Genomic DNA, 20,297 nt, shown 5'->3' on the forward strand with positions numbered 1-20,297 from the left:
GCACATGGACTACTTTTGCTTTTACTGGAACCTCTCTGTTGGTATGCCCTAACTCTCCTGTTTCATTAGTTTCCTTCAAAGATACCTCCCTCTGAACCATGCTGCTGACTGTTGGCTTTCCCCTTTGTTCTAGTTTAAAAGCTGCTGTATCTCTTTTTTAAAGGTTAGTTCCAGCAGTCTGGTTCTATCCTGGTTAAGGTGGAACCTATTCTTTCAGAAAAGACCCCACTTCTCCAAAAGGTTGGCTAGTTCTATACAAAACTGAAACCTTTTTCCCTGAACCATCATCTAATCCATGTATTGGGTTTCTAGAGCTCTGCCTGCCTCTGGGGACCTGTGCATGGAACAGAGAGCATTTCAGAGAATGCTACCATGGAGGTTCTAGATTTCAGCTTTCTACCTATAAACCTAAATTTAGCCTCCAGAACCTCCCTCCCACACCTTCCTATGTTTTTGGTGCCCACATGAACCACAACAGTCAGCTTCTCTCCAGCACTGTCTAAGATCTTATTTAGATGATGCGTGAGGTCCACAGCCTTTGCACCATGCAGGCAAGTTATCAGGTGATCCTCATGTCCACCAGCCACTCAGCTATCTATATTCCTAATAATCGAATCATCAACTATGACGGCCAACCTAACCCTTCCCTCCTGGGCAGTAGTCTTGGAAGCTTGTTCTCAGTGCAAGAGGACAATACATCAACTGGAGAGCAGGATCACTTCCTGTTACACCATGGTGATGCTTTCTGACCAGGTGACTTTCCTTCGTCTTCTAAGGTAGCACCAGGGCTGCCAGACTGGAGTTGGGACCTGGCTACTATGTCCCTGAAGAGTTCATCTGTATACCTCTCTGTCTGCCTCGGCTCCTCCAGCTCTGCCACTCTAGCCTCCAGAGATCAGAATCGTTCACTGAACCATCTTTTTTAAAGGTTAGTTCCAGTAAAACCATCTTTGCACAGGGTATACACATACAACTTCTCACCAACAGGTAAAAAATTCATAACATGGCATTCAATGCAAAAGACAGGAAGGCCCCACTCTTGCTGCTGGATTGCTGCCATCATCCTAATTTTGTTGAGTTCTTAGTTTAGATTGTTAAGGGAATAGGAATGTGTAAATTAGAGTCCTTTAAATTTATTGGTATATTCTCTTTTATTCTGGTAGCTAACTGTAAGGGGATAGTTAAATTCTTGATAAGGGCTGGGGCAAGCCTATGTTTTAGATAAAAGCCTAATTGATTTTTAATCTGAAATTATCTCTTACCTATAAATCAAAGGATGAGCTACGGGTGGGTGAGAGGAAAAGACAGACACTAGGATCACTTACCTTAGGCTTGGTTTTTATTATAAGCACACACACACACACTAATTAATATACCTAACTATTTCACTTCTCCCCCAAACATTTTAAGTCCTAAAATTTCCCAAAGCAATACTCACCGATCCTCTTCAGCCACCAGCCAAGGTGATCTTCTCCTCTCAATGCTCCCACAGGAGACACTAGAAAAGAACTTACCTTAAAGCTGATTCTGTGGAGAAAAGGCCAGAATCCAGACTATTCTGTCTTCCGGAAACCTTATAAAGTCAAAGAGTGCTTGTGCTTTATCACATATAGTGGTAGCAGTGGGATGTCTATTCTAAGTGCTTGCACAGAGCATTCATGCTACAAAAGACAATAAAAAAATAAATTGGGAGGACCTGTTTCTATCCTAAGCATCAGCAAAGGGCAGATAATTGTGCTAAAAAGATATTTTATTTTTCTCTGGGGCCTGGCTACAGCAGGGGCCCTGAAAGTGCGTACAGTGGGCCAAGGGGGCTAGCTCCACCTGGATAATGAAGGACATATAGTGAGTCAGAGCTGGACAAGCTAGGATTTTTTTTCTTCCTTTTCCAAAAGAAAAAAAAGTAGAGGTTTTTTTTCTTTTTATTGTGTTTTTGAGTAGTATGGTGGTCCTCTAGAAACTGAAAAACCTTGGCAAAGCACAGCATTTATTAAACCAGCATGGAAACTTTACTCCAGGTCCCTGTAGAGGAGCAGCAGCAGCTACAAACTGTAGTACAGATCCTGAGTGTCCAGCAGCAAGTCCTTCTAGAGCAGGGGTGAGCAATTCCAGTCCTCGAGGGCCACAAACCTGTTGAGGTTTTAGGATATCCTAATGAATATGCATGACATAGATTTGCATACAACTGAGGCAGAGTGCATGCAAATCTCTCTCATGCATATTCATTAGGGATATCCTGAAAACCAGACTGGTTTGTGGCCCTCAAGGACCGGAACTGCCCACCCCTGTTCTAGAGGATTCAAACAAGTACCAAGCTTCCTTGGTATGGATTACAGAAGCCCTGCAAACTAGTATAGCCTAACATACCCCTTTTACTCCTGTGATACCTAAGATGGGCCTAGGAGAAGACCTAGAGAAAGAGGTGAATGCCAACGATGAGAATGTCAAGGGGAAAAAATGCTGGAAATGGCAAGATATATCATGAGAGGATTATTGTGAATGATAAACAAGAAAGAAAGGAAAATGTACACACTGAGGAGTCAGAAGACCCAGAGAAAGAACAGCCAATAGAACTAAGACCTACAGGCAACTTTATATTGTGGAGAGAGAGAGGCCACTTTGCCAAATAAAGCCCCAAGCCTGAAGAAGAAGCTATGGGTGTCAACCTCATGGTTATCACTTTGTGGATACTTCTCACCCTGGCCCTGGTGCTTCTGTGGACAGAGTTGAGACAAATGGGGTCCCTGCACAGGTTCTACTTGATTCTGGGAGTGGAAAACCCTTCATTCAGCGGAAGCTAGTTAAGTGAGTCTATAGATTATGAATCTCCAGCAATTGTAGCATAAATTTATGGAGCCCAGAGGTGGGGCCTTGCCACACGGATCTTACTGGGGTCATCAGCTGGACAGGCCAGCCTTGAAGTGGGAACACTTCAGTGGCTCTCATATCTGGTTGTCCTGGGACTTAATTTCTCAGATTTTGAAATTTTGTGGTCCCACCTTAAAGTGAAGAGTGCTTGCTAAAGATCTACTTTTGGGGAAGTCCATAATTTATTCTCATGGAGAAAGAAGAGTTGACCCTTGAGGTTATCAAAATGGGAAGAGAAAGGATTGGAATTTGGATACTCTTTGTGATTTGTATGAAACATTGATCCTTATACAGGCTGTTATTCGTCTAAATACAAGGAGAAAAGTTGAATGGTTAACTGGAAAGACACATGGCAGGAACTTCATAGCCTCTACTTTGCATGTTGATATGGATCACAGGGAATAATATATGAACTCCAAGACAAAAGGAGGAACAATGGGCTCTCTGGGAAATCTTAACTGATTCCTTAGAAAGGGTGGGGGAGGATAACCTGGAAATGTTTAATGAGCCCACTCAAAATTGTTTCCCTTGAGTCTGGCCAGGGACATGTACAGGTGTTAGAAGGGAAGGTACTATCTGGCTTAGGAATCTCCACCCCGAACCTATCCTCCATTGGAAAAGAAATGGACAACCCCAGTTCATGGCGGGAAAGGAAAATAGGAACAGTGATTTACTTCCCTGACAGGTAATCCAGGTAGGAGTAAGTGCTCGACATAGGAAGGTCAAGCTGAGGGAGAGAGTATGGAAAGGAGTGCATATCAGGAGCCCCTTAAAAGAACAAGACCAGGAATTTAGCCTGTCTACTTTAAAGCACAGCCCAGAAGGGAATTCTTGTCCCAGGGCATTTCCCTAAGCAAGGGAATATGAGAGCAGGCCCAGGAGGGAACAGACAGGCCCTCAGGATGAGGAGAAGGCAGCTCCTATGACAAGATTGTCTATTTCTATAACTTTTAATTTACATCTGCTAAAGTAATGTTACGTTTGTCAGTCACAGGGTCCACCTGCGATCCACATTACTCACCCCTGCCGGAAGCCTCTTGTTGTGGCAGAACACCACCATTAACACATGCTGCTGCTCCTGCAAGACCGCTGTCTTCCCATAGATGTGTGCATGCACATGTACGCATCTAATACAGGCCCTGTTGGGGGAATCACTAATCGGCACCTCCCAATGATGTCAGGCTCAGTGGCCTACTTAATCCAAGGCCCTGCAGCATTCCAATGCCTCAACAATGGGTCTCCTACTATGAGGTAGTCTGTATTGCTCCTGCGTTCCTGTGTCTTACCTTCCTTAGCCTTGCCTCATCGGGCTTTACCTTGCCCAGTCTGTCTTGTCCAGCCTTGCCTTGCCCAACCCAGCTGTCTCATCCAGTGTTTCATGTATATCTCTATCCATCCTTGACCTGACTTCCTATTACTGACCTCTTGCTTTGACCTGACCACATTTGCCTGCTGCATGCCATGACCCTTGACTCCCATGCTACTCATTACAAGTAAACAGACTTTTCTACCTGTTTCTGTTATGCTGTAAATAATAAACCTGATTCTGTGGCGAAAAAGCCAGAGTCCAAACTATTCTGTCCTCTGGCACTCTTATAAAGCCAAAGACCATTCACACGTTATCACATATACTTCTAAATTTTAAAGGTCCAAATGCTTATTGTTGCCTAATAGCTAATAGTAGCAATGCTGAAACTCTCATTTAAGGTATAGTTGGTAATCTATTCCACTGAAAATAGATGGGAAATGCAAATGCAAAGTAGCTAGATGATTCAAACAGCAATAGCCTTTCTGAGATGTAATTTGCTGTTGTCGTACCTAATGTTTTTCCTGCTGTATTTCCTTTATGTCTATTCTATTTGATATCCCACTTTTCAAAAACAATAACAAAGTGATTTACAGTAATGGAAACAATAAACAAAATATGAAGTAAATTCTCGAGAGGTATTCAAGATTCAGGGATCCAAATCAGTGGTAGGAATGCAATGATATGAAGTGGTAAGATTAGAGTGCCATTATGTGTCCATGAAAACCTGCAGCATTACTTTAAAATAAACAAAAAAAAAAGAATAACCCCTTCAGTATGCAAAAATAACCCACACAAAGTCACATCTGAGTTTCGCAGGGTGCAGTCTGTGCACGTTAACTTATATTCATATGTTTGAAAATAGAAAAGCATGCATGTCAGTTACAACTTTACCCTGACTCTACTCCCAGAATACCACTCTCATGTGCACACATCAGGTTGTCTGGCATTTGTGTGCAGTATTTGGAGTTTGGCAGCCCTTTTGGATGGATCTACTACTTCCTGACATAACAGCTCAAGAGCCACCAGGAATATAGGATTCATTTTCAAGAATAATGTTTTTCTGAATAGGTCAAATAGTGAGAGAGAATAAAAGTAACATCTTAAGATGTGACTCACCTCTCCCTCTGATACTGACTCACCCTAACTTTTCATTGACTTTGTACCAAAGATCTTTGAGATGCTGAAATAGGAACCTTCAGTCATACATTTTACTAGCAAAAAAGAGCTACAGAATTGCAGTCACTGAAAGATGGAAAAGTGAAAAGTTCAAACATCATAAAGAACTGCAAAAAAGTGCAATCATAGGGTAAATTTGTGACCCATCTTTGGTTTCCTGATGGCTCGTTTTAGGGTCAATTAACTCCCACTGTTTTGGGCCTCCACTTGGCCAATGATGGAGTGTCCCATCAATGATGATTAATGAGTTTTCAGCAGTTAATTTTGACTAAGTTTGTGTGTCTGTTGATGTGATATAAGACAATCCTTGACCTGCAAATGAGACCACAGATAACATAGATGAAAACTACAGTTGATGAAATTATGGAGCTGGCTTTGTGCTTTGAATGGCTAAGTGATGGAGCTACACCCTCCTGACACTGTCCAAAGCCATCGTATCCTCTCAACGACTGCAGATTTTAAAATTGCATTTGAGGGGTGTACTTGACTCTAAGGTGTGGTCTTCCCTTAGATCTGTGCTACTTTTCAGTTGGACATAGAACACAAATTTGTGAATTCTAGTGTCTTCCGTCCTTATGACATGGCCTGGCCACCAGAGCTGACCTTTCTTTATCATTCCCTCCACACTTGAAAGTAGGCACTTTTCAAAAAATTCTCTATTGGAGGACCCGTCTTTACACCTTACTGTGTATAGTATATGAATCTGAAAGAGTGTTGATGGAATTACTCGAGTTAGCTGAGGTATCTTCAGTATAGGTCCAGGATTCACACACTATAGCATATTACTGCGTGGACAGTCTTACCCTCTCTCATCTCACGGATAATGATAGAGTCTGCCAAAGTAAGCGCTCGCACAAGTACCATAGTCACTAATATGTGGTATATAATAAAACAAAATTTTTGTTATGGATCTCAGTATTTCTGAAAGTAAACTCAGTAAACCACAGTATGCAAAGTGTCAAAGTATTGTACTACTGCTACTAAAGATTTATATAAAGGACTACTAGAAAGGTGTACACAGTGCTGTACAGACATATAGAAGAGGCAGTTCCTGCCTGTGGAATTTCAGTCTAGTCAACAGACAGTCATTGAGAAGAGAGCTATTTTAGGGGATCTGGGATCTGAAAAGTCAGCGCCCGCTTTTTCTAATGTACGCATGGCGCCCGCAAGGGGGGCGCCACGCAATACCCAAATTAGGGGGTCGCGCTAGGAAGGAGGCGCTATGGTTGCTTGCGCGACCTTAGTGCCTCCTTGCTTATGCAACCCCTGCCGAAGCTGCCAGTTATGAAGACCGACGCCGGTAAACTCGGCGTCAGTTTTCATAACCGGCCGTCTGCCAGTAATGAAAATGGGCGGCCATTTTCATTACTGGCAGACGGCCGGTCTTCATTACTTGGCAGTCTGCCGAGTTTTTTTTTTTTTGTATTTTTTACTTAAGAAAAGAAGTACAGAAAAGCAGTTTTTTCTGCTTTTCTGTACTTCTTTTACCTGCGCTCAGCTATTAACTACTGCTCCAGGCAGGCGTTAATAGCTGAGCGATAAATGTGCATCTGAGACGCACATTTATTTTTTTTGCATGCGAGTGAATGAGTAATAGCCTCACTCACATGCATTTGCATGTGATGAGTGCTATTACATTCACTCCGCGTTCGATGCGCGTTAATTAGGCGCTAATCCCCCTATTGCATTAGGGGGTGGATTAGCGCCTATTTAACCCTCATCGGAGTGCGGGTTATACAGTGCACTTGGCTGAGCGCACTGTACTGCATTGGCCCCTGAGGGTGAGAACAGTCAGAGGGGTGAGTATAGGTTCTGCTAGCTGAGATGAGTCACATGAAAAAAATGGTTCTTGTAGATAGTGTAGTCAGTATGCGGCTGATATTCAAAAAAAGCTGAGTAGCTAAATTTAGGCTCCTAATAGGGTAATTCATCAAAATGCGTTATGAACAATAACGCACGGCACAAATGCAAATTATTTGAAGGGGCGGGATCAGGAAGGGGTTTGGGTGGGATTTAGTTAAATGAGGGGCAATATTGCACAGTTTTAACGCTGGAAATAATTACACCTTTTTTCCTGGTGTTAGGCTATGCGATATGCCCGAGATGGCCATAACGCAATTTGCGATAAATTTTTTTAATTGCATTTTGGACACTTCTGGGCTTGGGGGGGGGGGGGGGGGGGGGGGAGCGAGGTGAGAGGGAGAGGGAGAAGGGGGAGGATTGGAGTGGAAAGAGAGAGAGAGAGCCTCTGGGGAGAGCCTCAATGTGTGCACCTATTTATATCTCTACAGAAGGGCCATCTAGTAGCTTGAGGTGAGGTGTTGGTGGTGGTTTTGTACTATGTTATCTCACCCTAGCATGATGGTACCCTGTTATAGAGTCCATCAAGATAGGGTGAGAGAACATAGTAGAAATTTCATCTTTGTGAGACTTTCCTCACTCCAAATGATATCAAATCCTCACCAAGGTGTACTGTGCTCTTCCACATCTCACTCTACATGCGAAACTGACCCCTAAACCATCACAACACCTCACCTCGAGCTATTAGTGGCCCTCCTGTAGAGATATAAATACTTTACTACAAGGGCCTTGTAGATAGTCTCTCTCGCTCTAGAAGCGAAAAGAGGGATTAGTGCAGGGTGCGCTAAGTTAAACACACTCCTTTTTCTTAATGCAGGTGTTATCTAGGGGTAAGTTAGGTGTCTATTGTTGGTCAAACTTAGAAACCTAAGTTTTTAGCTGAAAATTCACATAAAATTAGGAACCCAGCTTTAGGATTGCTATTCATTTACCTAGATTAATGATCCTAAGTGTCTTAATTCTGCTCCTGCGGCCACCCACATTTTAGGAACCTAAATTTAGATTCCTAGTGAAACTAGCAATCTAAATTTAAGAACTCAGCCTAATAAATTTTCAAAAAGGCCAATTTAGGAGCCTAATTCCAAAGGTTAAGTGTATAAAGCCTTTGAAAATTGGGTCCTATGTTTGGCCAGCATTTCTTCTTACTTTATTATTCTGCTGCACATTTAGCCTTTAATAAATGGGGGGGGGGGGGGGGGGGGGGGTGAGGGGAGAGGGAGAGGGGGAAGGGAGAGGAGTGGAGTGGAGAGAGAAAGAGTGAGTGCCTCTGGAGAGGGCCTCACTGTGTGCACCTAGTATTTATATCTTTATAGAAGGGCCATCTAATAGCTCAAGGTGAGGTGTTGGTGTTGGTTTTGAACTATGTTGTACTGTTATCTCACCCTAGCTTGATGGTACCCTGTTACAGAGTCCATCAAGCTAGGGTGAGAGAACATAGTAGAATTTCATCTTTGTGAGACTTTCCTCACTCCAAATGATGTCAAATCTTCACCAAAGTGTAGTGTGCTGTTCGTACATCTCACTCTACAAGTGAAACTGGCCCCTAAACCCTAAACCACCACCAACACCTCAAGGTATTAGATGGCCCTCCTATAGAGATATAAGTACTTCACTACTAGGAAAGCCTTGTAGATAATCACTCTCTCTCTCTCTCTCTAGAAGTGAAAATAGAGATTAGTGCAGGGTGCGTTAAGTTTACTGCACCACGCGATACTACCGATGCGAAGCGGTATGGTACTGCATGGTGTGGTAATTCTAAAATTTCCCTAAACACACCTCTTTTTCTTAACGCGGGTGTTATCTAGGGGTAAGTTAGGTGCCTATTGTCGGTCAAACTTAGAAGCCTAAGTTTCTAGCTGGAAATTCACATAAATTTAGGTTCCCAGCTTTAGGACTGCTATTCATTTACCTAGATTTATGTTCCTAAGTGTCTTAACTCTGCTCCTCCAGCCACCCACATTTTAGGAACCTAAATTTAGATGCCTAGTGAAACTAGCAATCTAAATTTAAGAACTCAGCCTAATAAATTTTCAAAAAGGCCAATTTAGGAGCCTAATTCCAAAGGTTAGATGTTTAAACCCTTTGAAAATTGGCTCCTATGTTTGGCCAGCATTTCTTCTTACTTTCTTCTTCTGCTTCACATTTAGCCTTTAATAGATGGATAGAGTGCAGTGGAATAATTAACAGGAACTTTCATTAGAAGGAAAACAGAGCAAAGCAACTACAGTTAGGAAAAGGCAATAACTACTACTACTATTATCATTACTGTAGATGCACATCAACACAGTGCCACAGCACTGGCACATATAGGAGTCACCCTCTGCTCCACAGCACCCACCATTTGGCCATGACATATATGAACAGTGGCAGCCAGAATTAGGTCAACAAAAAGGCAATATGTGGCTTTTAGGTACAATTTAAAAGTAAGCAGTGGGGAATCAAGATGCACGAATTCGAGGTGGTCATGCCAGACATTTAAGAACATAACATAATTCTTGCCATACTGAGTCAGACCAAAGGTCCATCAAGCCCAGTATCCTGTTTCTAACAGTGGCCAAGCCAGGTCACAAGTACCTGGCAGGATCCCAAGGGGTAGAAAGATTCAAAGCTGCTTATTCCAAGAATAAGCAGTGGATTTTTGCAACTCTACCTTAACAATGGTTAATGGACTTTTCCTCCAGGAACTTGTCGAATCCTTTTTAAAATGCAGCTACAGTAACAGCATTCACCACATCCTCTGGCAATGAATTCCAAAGCTTAATTATGCGTTGAGTAAAAAAAAGAGTAAACTGATTAATGTTTACTTGTTCCATTCAACTCATTATTTTATAGACCTCTATCATATCTCCCCTCAACCATCTCTTTGTTGCGACCGTCGCTGCTCGATGTCTCCACTCCGCCCTCCTTACCTCCTTGGCGACTCCCTCTTACTCTACTGGAAGGTTGGCTGCCGTGGCGTCCTTCAGCCGTCTTCCTCTGGCATCCCCAGAGTGGCTCGACGCTGCATTCTGCCATGATTCACAGGAGCCTAGGGGGGCGCGCGCGCAGCCCCGACTGATGTACCAGCAGTGGTGCGAACCTCAGGGGCATCCCCCTGAGATGACGTCATCCGTACCGGATATATAAGGTCTCAGAAATCGCTAACTAATCGAGTTAGCAAGGAGTTGAATAGGAGTTGGATACATACATGGGTTCTCTCCAAGCTACTCTGCCTCCTCGGACTTACCAGGTGTACCCTCTCCTCAGGGGCCTCGCTCTCTTTATTTTTCAGGTCAGTCAGGAACCGGTACTCGCTCCTCAAGGGCCCATGTTCCTGGACTGGTTGCTGAATTCTTATTCTTTTTTTTTTCTTTTTTTTAATTTCTCTTTATTAAATTTTTCAATATTACATCAAGAAAAATTTCTCGATATGCATATATGTATACAAAATATTCTTCAAAATTATAAGTAATTAAGCAATATCAAATCATAAGTATACAATGTTTAAGTCCACAATACAGATCCAAGAATGGCAATTCCCAATTATCAGTTATTATTAAGGAGGAAAAAGAAATAAAAAGCTTAAATAAACTAGCATCATTTCGGGTGCTATATTTTAACTATGAGGTGGCATTCTCTCAGACATACTGAGGCTTCAGGACTGAATATCAGAAACTCAATCAAGACCCTCTACATGTTTATCACTCAAAAACTGGGTTAACTGTGAGGGTGTATAAAACAAAAAGGATTTATCTTTAAATTTAACATAACATTTACAAGGGAATTTAAGTAAAAAAGATGCCCCTATCCGTAGGACCTGGGGTCTCAGCAATAAAAATTGCCTTCTTTTTTTTTGTGTAGTCTTAGAGACATCTGGATACACTCTAACTTGCATTCCCATAAATTTCTCCAATCGATATTTAAAGAAAAGCTTCAGCACCCATTCTTTATCTATTTCTAATGCAAAGGTAATTATCATTGTCGCTGGTTCCGCCTGGGCCTGATCCGATGTTTCCAAGAAATCTGTTAAGTTAAACCCATTTTTTGTTTCTTTTTCCCCTCCAGTCGCTCCCAGCAATTCTTTGTCATCTCTAGATGTTAGTCTATTAGAGTGTCCTCTTCTCGTCTCTTTAACTGGTATATAAAATGCCCGAACAAGTGGTGGAATTTGCTCTTGTTTCACTTTCAAAGTCTCTTGGAGATATTTATTAAAAATATCTCTTGGCAACATATGTGGAACTTTCGGGAAGTTCACCAACCGTAGATTTTTATTTTTTGAAATATTTTCCAAATTTTCTATTTTACCAAGTAATGCCAGGTTATCTTTTACCATTAACTCATGTTTGATTTTAATAGATTCCAATAATGGTGATTCCTCAACATCATGTTGGTGTAATACCTTAACAGTATTTTCTAGCATTTTAATACGAACTTCATGATTTTGAATGTTTGTTACAAGAGGCTCTGTCCGTGCAATAACCAAATTACCAAGTCTCTCCATTGCTTCCCACAATGATTCCAACGTAATTTGGAGTGGCTTTTGTAATGAAAAAGTAGAAATAGACAAACTTAACTGTTGAGGTGTCGATGAGCTTTCCGGCATACTCAGTCCTGTTAGGCCTCTGTCTGGGCTGCCTGAGGCCGTGTCTAGCCCTTCGGGGCGATCTTCAATGCTGTCCTCTCCCAAATCGAGACTCCCTGGCCAGCTACACTCCGCAGCTGCTTCGGCCTGCGTTGCTTCCGGGTCTCCATCCGGGTTTCGCAGCGACGCCGGATTCCTCGGCGCTTCTCTCATCATCGGGGAAAGGGTGGTTTCTGAGTCCGGTAAGGAACTTGCTTCCTCCACTTCAGTTCCTATTTCCCGCGGCTCTCCTCCCGATGTCGAAGCAACCCTTAGAACGTGGGCATCCATCGGGCCAATTTTCGATGTCTCAGGGATGTCCCCAGGGAAGGCTTTCTCCCTGGCTCACCGTTTTCTGGCCGAATGGGGCATATTAACAAGGTAAACTCAAGAAAAATCACCAAAAGTAAGCACCCCACGCTCTCAATGCTAGCGCTCCAGCGCCATCTTCTGAATTCTTATTCTGCCTGGAAGTCATCGCTGCCTACTATACCAGTGAGTTACTCTCTCTCTCTCAGAGCTTTCCCTGGAACCAGGTACTCGCTCCTCGAGGGCCTAACTCATTCCAACACGTGGACCACTTCTAGAGACAATTGTGTGAGTGTTACCATCAAGGTTCTGTTCCTGAACTCTGCATACCCTGACTGCTCACTATATTCAGTTTCTCTACAGCTCAGTTATCCAGGATCGCTGTTCCAGTACCTGAGGGACTACAGCCCTGCCGGGCACTTCCAGCTCACTACTGCCACCTCTGGTGGTTCAATATACTGTTTAATAAAAGAACTAATGTATGTCTGTCTCCATGCTCTGAGCCTGACCGATGGTCCCTCTCGGGATCTCCCCCCTGGGGGCGTGGTCATCTGCCACCGGCCCAAGTATCCACCCACAACTACCTCAAACACCAACACTCTTCTCCAAGTTGAAGAATCCTAACCTCTTTAGCCTTTCTTAATAGGGGAATTGTTCCATCCCCTTTATCATCTTGGTCGCCCTTCTCTATACCTTTTCTAATTCTGCTATATTATTTTTTGAGATGTGGGGACCAGCCCTGCACACAATGCTAAAGATGAGGTTGCACCATGGAACGAGTCAGAGGCATTATGATATTCTCTGTTTTATTCTCCATTTCTTTCCTAATAATCCCTAGCATTCTATTTGCTTTCTTGGCTGTTGCTGCATACTGACAGAAAATTTCAAAATATTTTCAATGATGACACCTGGATCCTTTTCCTAAATGGTGACTCCTAATGTGAAACCATGCATGGCGAAGCTAAATTTGGGTTACTCTTCCCTATGTGAATCACTTTGCACATGTCCACATTAAATTTCATTTTCCATTTGCATGCCCAGTCTCCCAGTTATGCAATATTCTCTTGCAATATCTCACAATCCTCTTGGATTTAACAACTTTGAAGAATTTTGTGTTATTGGCAAATTTGATCAGCTCACTTGTTGGTTGTTCCCATTTCCAGGTAGTTTATAAATATATTAAAAAGCAATGGTCCCAGAACAGATCCCTGGGGCACTCCCCTATTCTTCTTTTTCCATTGGGAAAATTTACCATGTAGACCTACTCTCTGTTTTCTTTGAACCAGTTGGCAATCCACAGATTGATACTACCCCCCTATCCCATTACTTTTTAATTTCCTAAGAAGTCTCTTGTGAGGGACTTTGTCAAATGCTTTCCAGAAAGCAAGATATACTATATCAACTAGCTCACCCTTATCCAAGTTTATTTACACCCTCAAAAAAATGTAGCAAATTTGTGAGAAAAGACTTCCCTTGGGTAAATCCATATTGGATTTGTCCCATTAAATTATGCTTATCTATATGCTCAGCAATTTTTTTCTTTATGATAGTTTCTACCATTTTGCCTGGCATAGACATCAGACTCTCTGGTCTGTAGTTTCCTGGATCACCCCTTGATCCCTTTTAAAACTGGCATTATACGGCAACTCTCCAAAATTCAAGTACCATAGATGATGTTATTGATAGTTTACAAATTTCCAATAGTAGGTCTGCAATTTCAATTCTCAGTTCTTTCAGCACTCTGGGATGAATAATATCTGAATGAGGTGATTTGCTACTCTTTAGTTTGTTAATTTGCCTTAGTATATCTTCCAAGTTCACTGAGATTTGTTTCAGTTCTTCTGAATCATCACCTTTGAATATTATTTCTAGCATGGGTATTTCTCTTACCTCTTCCTCAGTGAATATAGAAGCAAAGAACATAAGAACATAAGAAATTGCCATGCTGGGTCAGACCAAGGGTCCATCAAGCTCAGCATCCTGTTTCCAACAGACGCCAAACCAGGCCACAAGATCCTGGCAATTACCCAAACACTAAGAAGATCCCATGCTACAGATGCAATTAATAGCAGTGGCTATTCCCTAAGTAAACTTGATTAATAGCCGTTAATGGACTTCTCCTCCAAGAACTTATGCAAACCTTTTTTGAACCCAGCTACACTAACAGCACTAACCACATCCTCTAGCAACAAATTCCAGAGCTTAATTGTGCGTTGAGTGAAAAATAATTTTCTCCGATTAGACTTAAATGTGCTACTTGCTAACTTCATGGAATGCCCCCTAGTCCATTCAAAAGTGTAAATAACCGATTCACATCTACTCGTTCAAGACCTCTCATGATCTTAAAGACCTCTATCATATCCCCCCTCAGCCATCTTTTCTCCAAGCTGAACAGCCCTAACCTCTTCAGCCTTTCCTCATAGGGAAGCTGTTCCATCCCCTTTATCATTTTGGTTGCCCTTCTCTGTACCTTCTCCATCGCAACTATATCTTTTTTGAGATGTGGCGACCAAAATTGTACACAGTATTCAAGGTGCGGTCTTACCATGGAGCGATATAGAGGCATTATGACATTTTCCATTTTATTAACCATTCCATTCCTAATAATTCCTAACATTCTGTTTGCTTTTTTGACTGTTGCAGCACACTGAGCCCACGATTTTAAAGTATTATCCACTATGATGCCTAGATCTTTTTCCTGGGTGGTAACTCCTAATATGGAACCTAACGTCGTGTAACTAAAGCAAGGGTTATTTTTCCATATATGCAACACCTTGCACTTGTCCACATTAAATTTCATCTGCCATTTGGATGCCCAATCTTCCAGTCTTGCAAGGTCCTCCTGTAATGTATCACAATCCGCTTGTGATTTAACTATTCTGAATAATTTTGTATCATCCGCAAATTTGATAACTTCACTCGTTGTATTCCTTTCCAGATCATTTATATATATATTGAAAAGCATGAGTCCAAGTACAGATCCCTGAGGCACTCCACTGTTTACCCCTTTCCACTGAGAAAATTGACCATTTAATCCTACTCTCTGTTTTCTGTATTTTAACCAGTTTGAAATCCACGAAAGGATATCGCCTCCTATCCCATGACTTTTTAGTTTTCTTAGAAGCCTCTCATGAGGGACTTTTTATCAAACGCCTTCTGAAAATCCAAATACACTACATCTACCAGTTAACTTTTATCCACATGTTTATTAACCCCTTCAAAAAAATGAAGCAGATTTGTTAGGAAAGACTTCCCTTGCGTAAATCCATGTTGACTGTGTTCCATTAAACCATGTATTTCTATATGCTCTACGATTTTGATCTTGAGAATAGTTTCCACTATTTTTCCCGGCACTGAAGTCAGGCTCACTGGTCTATAGTTACCCGGATTGCCCCTGGAGCCGTTTTTTAAATATTGGGGTTACATTGGCCACCCTCCAGTCTTCAGGTACAATGAATGATTTTAACTAATAGATCAGAAATTTCATTTTTTAGTTCCTTCAGTACCCTAGGATGCATACCATCCAGTCCAGGTGATTTGCTACTCTTTAGTTTGTCAATCTGGACTACTACATCTTCCAGGTTCACAGTGATTTCGTTCAGTTCGTCTGACTCATCACCCGTGAAAACCATCTCCGGAACTGGTATCTCCCCAACATCCTCATTGGTAAACACAGAAGCAAAGAATTAATTTAGTCTTTCTGCAATGACCTTTTCTTCCTTAAGAGCCCCTTTAACCCCTTGGTCATCTAATGGCCCAACTGACTCCCTCACAGGTTTCTTGCTTCGGATATATTTTTTAAAGTTTTTATTATGAGTTTTTGCCTCTATGGCCAACTTAATTTCAAATTCTCTCTTCGCCTGTCTTATTTATTTATTTATTTATTTTTGGTTTTTATATACCGGAAGTTCCTGTATACAATACATATCACTCCGGTTCACATTTAACAGAGATAACTATCGCCGGGGAGGCGGTTTACATGGAACATATCGAAATAATGAACAGATAACATATAATAAAGTACAATCTATTGGGAAAACAACTAAGATCAACTTAGAGCAACTAAGATCAACTTAGAGCAACTAAGATCAACTTAGAACACAACTTGGAAACATATAACATATAACATATAACACAAATGCATGACTCTATTATGTGGGCCGTAATAGAGTCATGCATTTGTGTTTAAGAGTCTATGAGTGACGGAGGACATTTTAAGAAAAAAGAAAAAATTTCTAACAAAAATTGTTTTGAGATTAAATAAATTTAAAAGAAGGCGAATGATTGAAAAGACCGGTTGGTGTCTTTGTAAGAATTCACACGTCAGGCTTGCTGACGCCTTCTTTAGCCACTTTCTTTAAAATTAATATGGTTCCACTTTTGTTGTTGGTAATTGAAATCTCCCATTATTATTGCACTGCCAAATTGGTTAGCTTCCCTGATTTCTCTTAGCATTTCATCATCTGTCTGACCATTTTGTCCAGGTGGACGGTAATATACTCCTATCACTATACTCTTACCCAACACACAAAGGATGTCTACCCATATAGATTCTACTGAGCATTTAGTCTCTTTTCTGATCTTTATCCTGTTGGACTCTATACACTCCCGGACATAAAGTGCCACACCCCCACCAAGTTGATCCTCCCTATCATTGTGATATAATTTGTACCCTGATATAGCACTGTCCCATTGGTTATCCTCCTTCCACCAAGTCTCTGTGATGCCAATTATGTCAATCTCATCATTTGCTGCTATACACTCTAACTCTCCCATCTTATTTCTTAACCTTCTGGCATTGGCATACAGACATTTCAAAGTGTGTTTTTTGTTTGTATTAACAACCTACTTTTCAGTTGTTAGGGATAATTTGGAAATCAATAGCTGCGGTGATTTTTTACATATAGGCACATGGACTATGTTTGCTTTTAATGGAACCTCTTTGTTGGGATGCCCTAACTCTTCTGTTTCATTAGTATCCTTCAAGGACACATTTCTCCAAACCAAGCACTGCTGAGTGACTGTCGGCTTTCCCCCTTGTTCTAGTTTAAAAGCTGCTCTATCTCCTTTTTGAAAGTTAGTGCCAGCAACTTGGTTCCACTCTGGTTAAGGTGGAGCCCATCCTTTCGGAAAAAGTCTCCCCTTTCCCCAAAAGTTTCCCCAGTTCCTTACAAAGCTGAATCCCTCTTCCCTGCACCATAGTCTCATCCACGCATTGAAACTCTGGAGCTCTGCCTGCCTCTGGGGACCTGCACGTGGAACAGGAAGCATTTCAGAAAATGCCACCCTGGAGCTTCTGGATTTCAGCTTCCTACCTAAAAACCTAAATTTGGCTTCCAGAACCTCTCTCCCACATTTTCCTATGTCGATGGTGCCCACATGTACCACAACAGCTGGCTCCTCCACAGCACTGTCTATGATCCTATCTAGGTGACATGTGAGGTCTGCCACCTTCGCACCAAGCAGGCAAGTTACCAGGCGGTCCTCACGTCCACCAGCCATCCTACTATCTACATTTCTCGAATCACCAACTATGATGGCCGGCCTAACCCTTCCCTCCTGGGCAGTAGGCCTGGGAGACTTGTCCTCAGTGCAAGAGGACAATACATCACCTGGAGAGCAGGTCGTTGCTACAGGACCACTTCCTGCTACAACAGGGTGATGTTCTCCTACTGGGAGACCTTTCTGATCCAAGGCAGCACTGGGGCTGCCAGACTGGATTTGGGACTTGGCTACTATGACCCTGAAGGTCTCATCAATGTACCTCTCTGTCTGCCTCAGCTCCTCCAATTCTGCTACTCTAGCCTCCAGAGATCGGACTCGTTCCCTGAGAGCCAGGAGCTCTTTGCACCGAGTGCACACATACAATCTCTCACCGGCGGGTAAAAAATCATACATGTGACACTCAATGCAAAAGTCTGGAAAGCCCCCCTCTTGCTGCTGGACTGCTACCTTCATCTTAGTTTTATTGAGTTCCTAGTTAAGTTTAGGATACTAAGGGTGCTGGAATGAGAATACTTTAAATTTACAAGTGAATTTACTAATTATTCAGCTAGTGTCCTACAAGGGGATGATTAAACTTTCAATAAGGGCTGGTACAATAGTATGATTTAGATAAGACCCTGATTGATTTTTAATGGGAAAGTGTATCGTGCCGTAAAATCAAGGGTTGAGTGGGTGGGAAAGAGAGACACTAGAATTAATTATCTCTGGCTTGCTTATTACCTCAGACAAATACAAACTCTAAAGAATATATCCCTTTATTTCACCTTTCACCAAACTTTTATAAGCCCAAAAATGTCTGAAAGCTATACTTACCAATCCTCTTTAACCACCGTTAAATTAATCTTCACTCAGTTAATAGCAGGGTTTGAGATTCAGCGCGCGCTTCCGGTCCTCCTCTACTGTAAAGGGTGCGGGGCCTCTGGAAGCTGGGGTTGTGGAAGTCAATCCCTGGATTGCTTGCGGTGACCTCTGAACTGCTCTCCTGGGGGGATGATGGGAGCAGTATACAGATGAGCCTTCCAGTCCTCCTCTACTGCAAAGGGTGTGGGGCCTCTGGAAGCTGGGGTTGTGGAAGTTAATGCCTGGATCGCTTGCTATGGCTTTGTCATCCTTAAGTGCCCCTTTTATCACTTGATTTGGTGAAGCAAGGTGGAAGGCATGAAACTGTAAGGCACAAATAATAGCAACTTACCTGAGGAATGGACTTACATTGGAAGAGCATAATATAATGAGAAGCCACAGAGTGAAGACACACATTTGTAAGTTGTGGTTAACCAGAGGGTTCACACGTGCTGAAGCAGTTTGGGGGGATAGTAACCAAAGTTGACTAGGGGAAGATAAAGCCAGATGAAACAGGAAACACAAACCTGCTGGGAGTTGGCTAGGGGATGATAAAGCCTGGAGGACCAGGAAGCATAAGACTGCTAGGAAATATATAGGATCATTCATCAAAATGCGTTATGGCATTAATGGCATTATGGCAGTCACAAAAGCAAACAGAATGTTAGGAATTATTAGGAAGGGAATGGATAAGAAAACATAAAATGTCATAATGCCTCTGTGTTGCTCCATGGTGAGACTGCACCTTGAATACTGTGTACAATTCTGGTCGCCGCATCTCAAAAAAGATATAGTTGCGATGGAGAAGGTACAGAGAAGGGAAACCAAAATGATGAAGGGGATGGAACTGTTACCCTATGAGGAAAGGCTGAAGAGGTTAGGGCTGTTCAGCTTGGAGAAGAGACGGCAGAGGAGGGATATGATAGAGGTCTTTAAGATCATGAGAAGTCTTGAACGAGTAGATGTAAATCGGTTATTTACACTTTCAGATAAAAGAAGGACTAAGGGACATTCCATGAAGTTAGCAAGTAGCACATTTAAGACTAATTCAGAGAAAATTCTTTTTCACTCAACGCACAATTAAGCTCTGGAATTTGTTGCCAGAGGATGTGGTTAGTGCAGTTAGTGTAGCTGGGTTCAAAAAAGGTTTGGATAAGCTCTTGGAGGAGAAGTCCATTAACTTCTATTAATCAAGTTTACTTAGGGAATAGCCACTGCTATTAATTGCATCAGTAGCATGGGATCTTCTTAGTGTTTGGGTAATTGCCAGGTTCTTGTGGCCTGGTTTGGCCTCTGTTGGAAACAGGATGCTGGGCTTGATGGACCCTTGGTCTGAACCAGCATAGCAATTTCTTATGTTCTTATGTAATGCACGTGTTATGAACAATGACGCACAGCCCGAATGCAAATTTTTTGGAGAGAGAGAGAAAACGAATCTATCTACAAGGCCATCATAGTAGTGAAGTATTTATATCTCTATAGGCGGGGCATCTAATAGGTTGAGGTGAGGTTTAAAGGGCCAGTTTCACATGTAGAGAGAGACTTATGAACAGCACAGTACACCTTGGTGAAGATTTGACATCATTTGGAGTGCAGAAAGTCTTACAAAGATGAAATTTTGTACTATGTTGTCTCACCCTAGCTTGATGGTACCCTATTATAGACTCCATCAAGCTAGGGTGAGAGAACATAGTAGAAATTTCTTCACTCCAAATGATGCCAAATCTTTACCAAGGTGTACTGTGCTGTTCATTCGTTTCACTCTACATGCAAAACTGGGCCCTATGATTCACCAACACCTCACCTTGACCTATTAGATGGCCCTTCTAT

At 42.1% G+C, this 20,297-nt stretch overlaps 1 long non-coding RNA gene across 1 annotated transcript in view; it reads right to left on the reverse strand.

Moving 5' to 3' along the window:
- LOC115100684 overlaps positions 1 to 20,297 on the reverse strand; it is a 41,884-nt gene that overhangs the window by 4,572 nt on the left and 17,015 nt on the right. The window contains exon 2 of the long non-coding RNA XR_003859169.1: positions 18,441 to 18,791. This is a non-coding gene — a long non-coding RNA (uncharacterized LOC115100684). The remainder of the gene's footprint in view (positions 1 to 18,440; positions 18,792 to 20,297) is intronic.

The sequence above is a fragment of the Rhinatrema bivittatum genome, chromosome 1 (genome assembly GCF_901001135.1).
Source record: "Rhinatrema bivittatum chromosome 1, aRhiBiv1.1, whole genome shotgun sequence".
In the NCBI taxonomy this organism is placed as follows: domain Eukaryota; kingdom Metazoa; phylum Chordata; class Amphibia; order Gymnophiona; family Rhinatrematidae; genus Rhinatrema; species Rhinatrema bivittatum.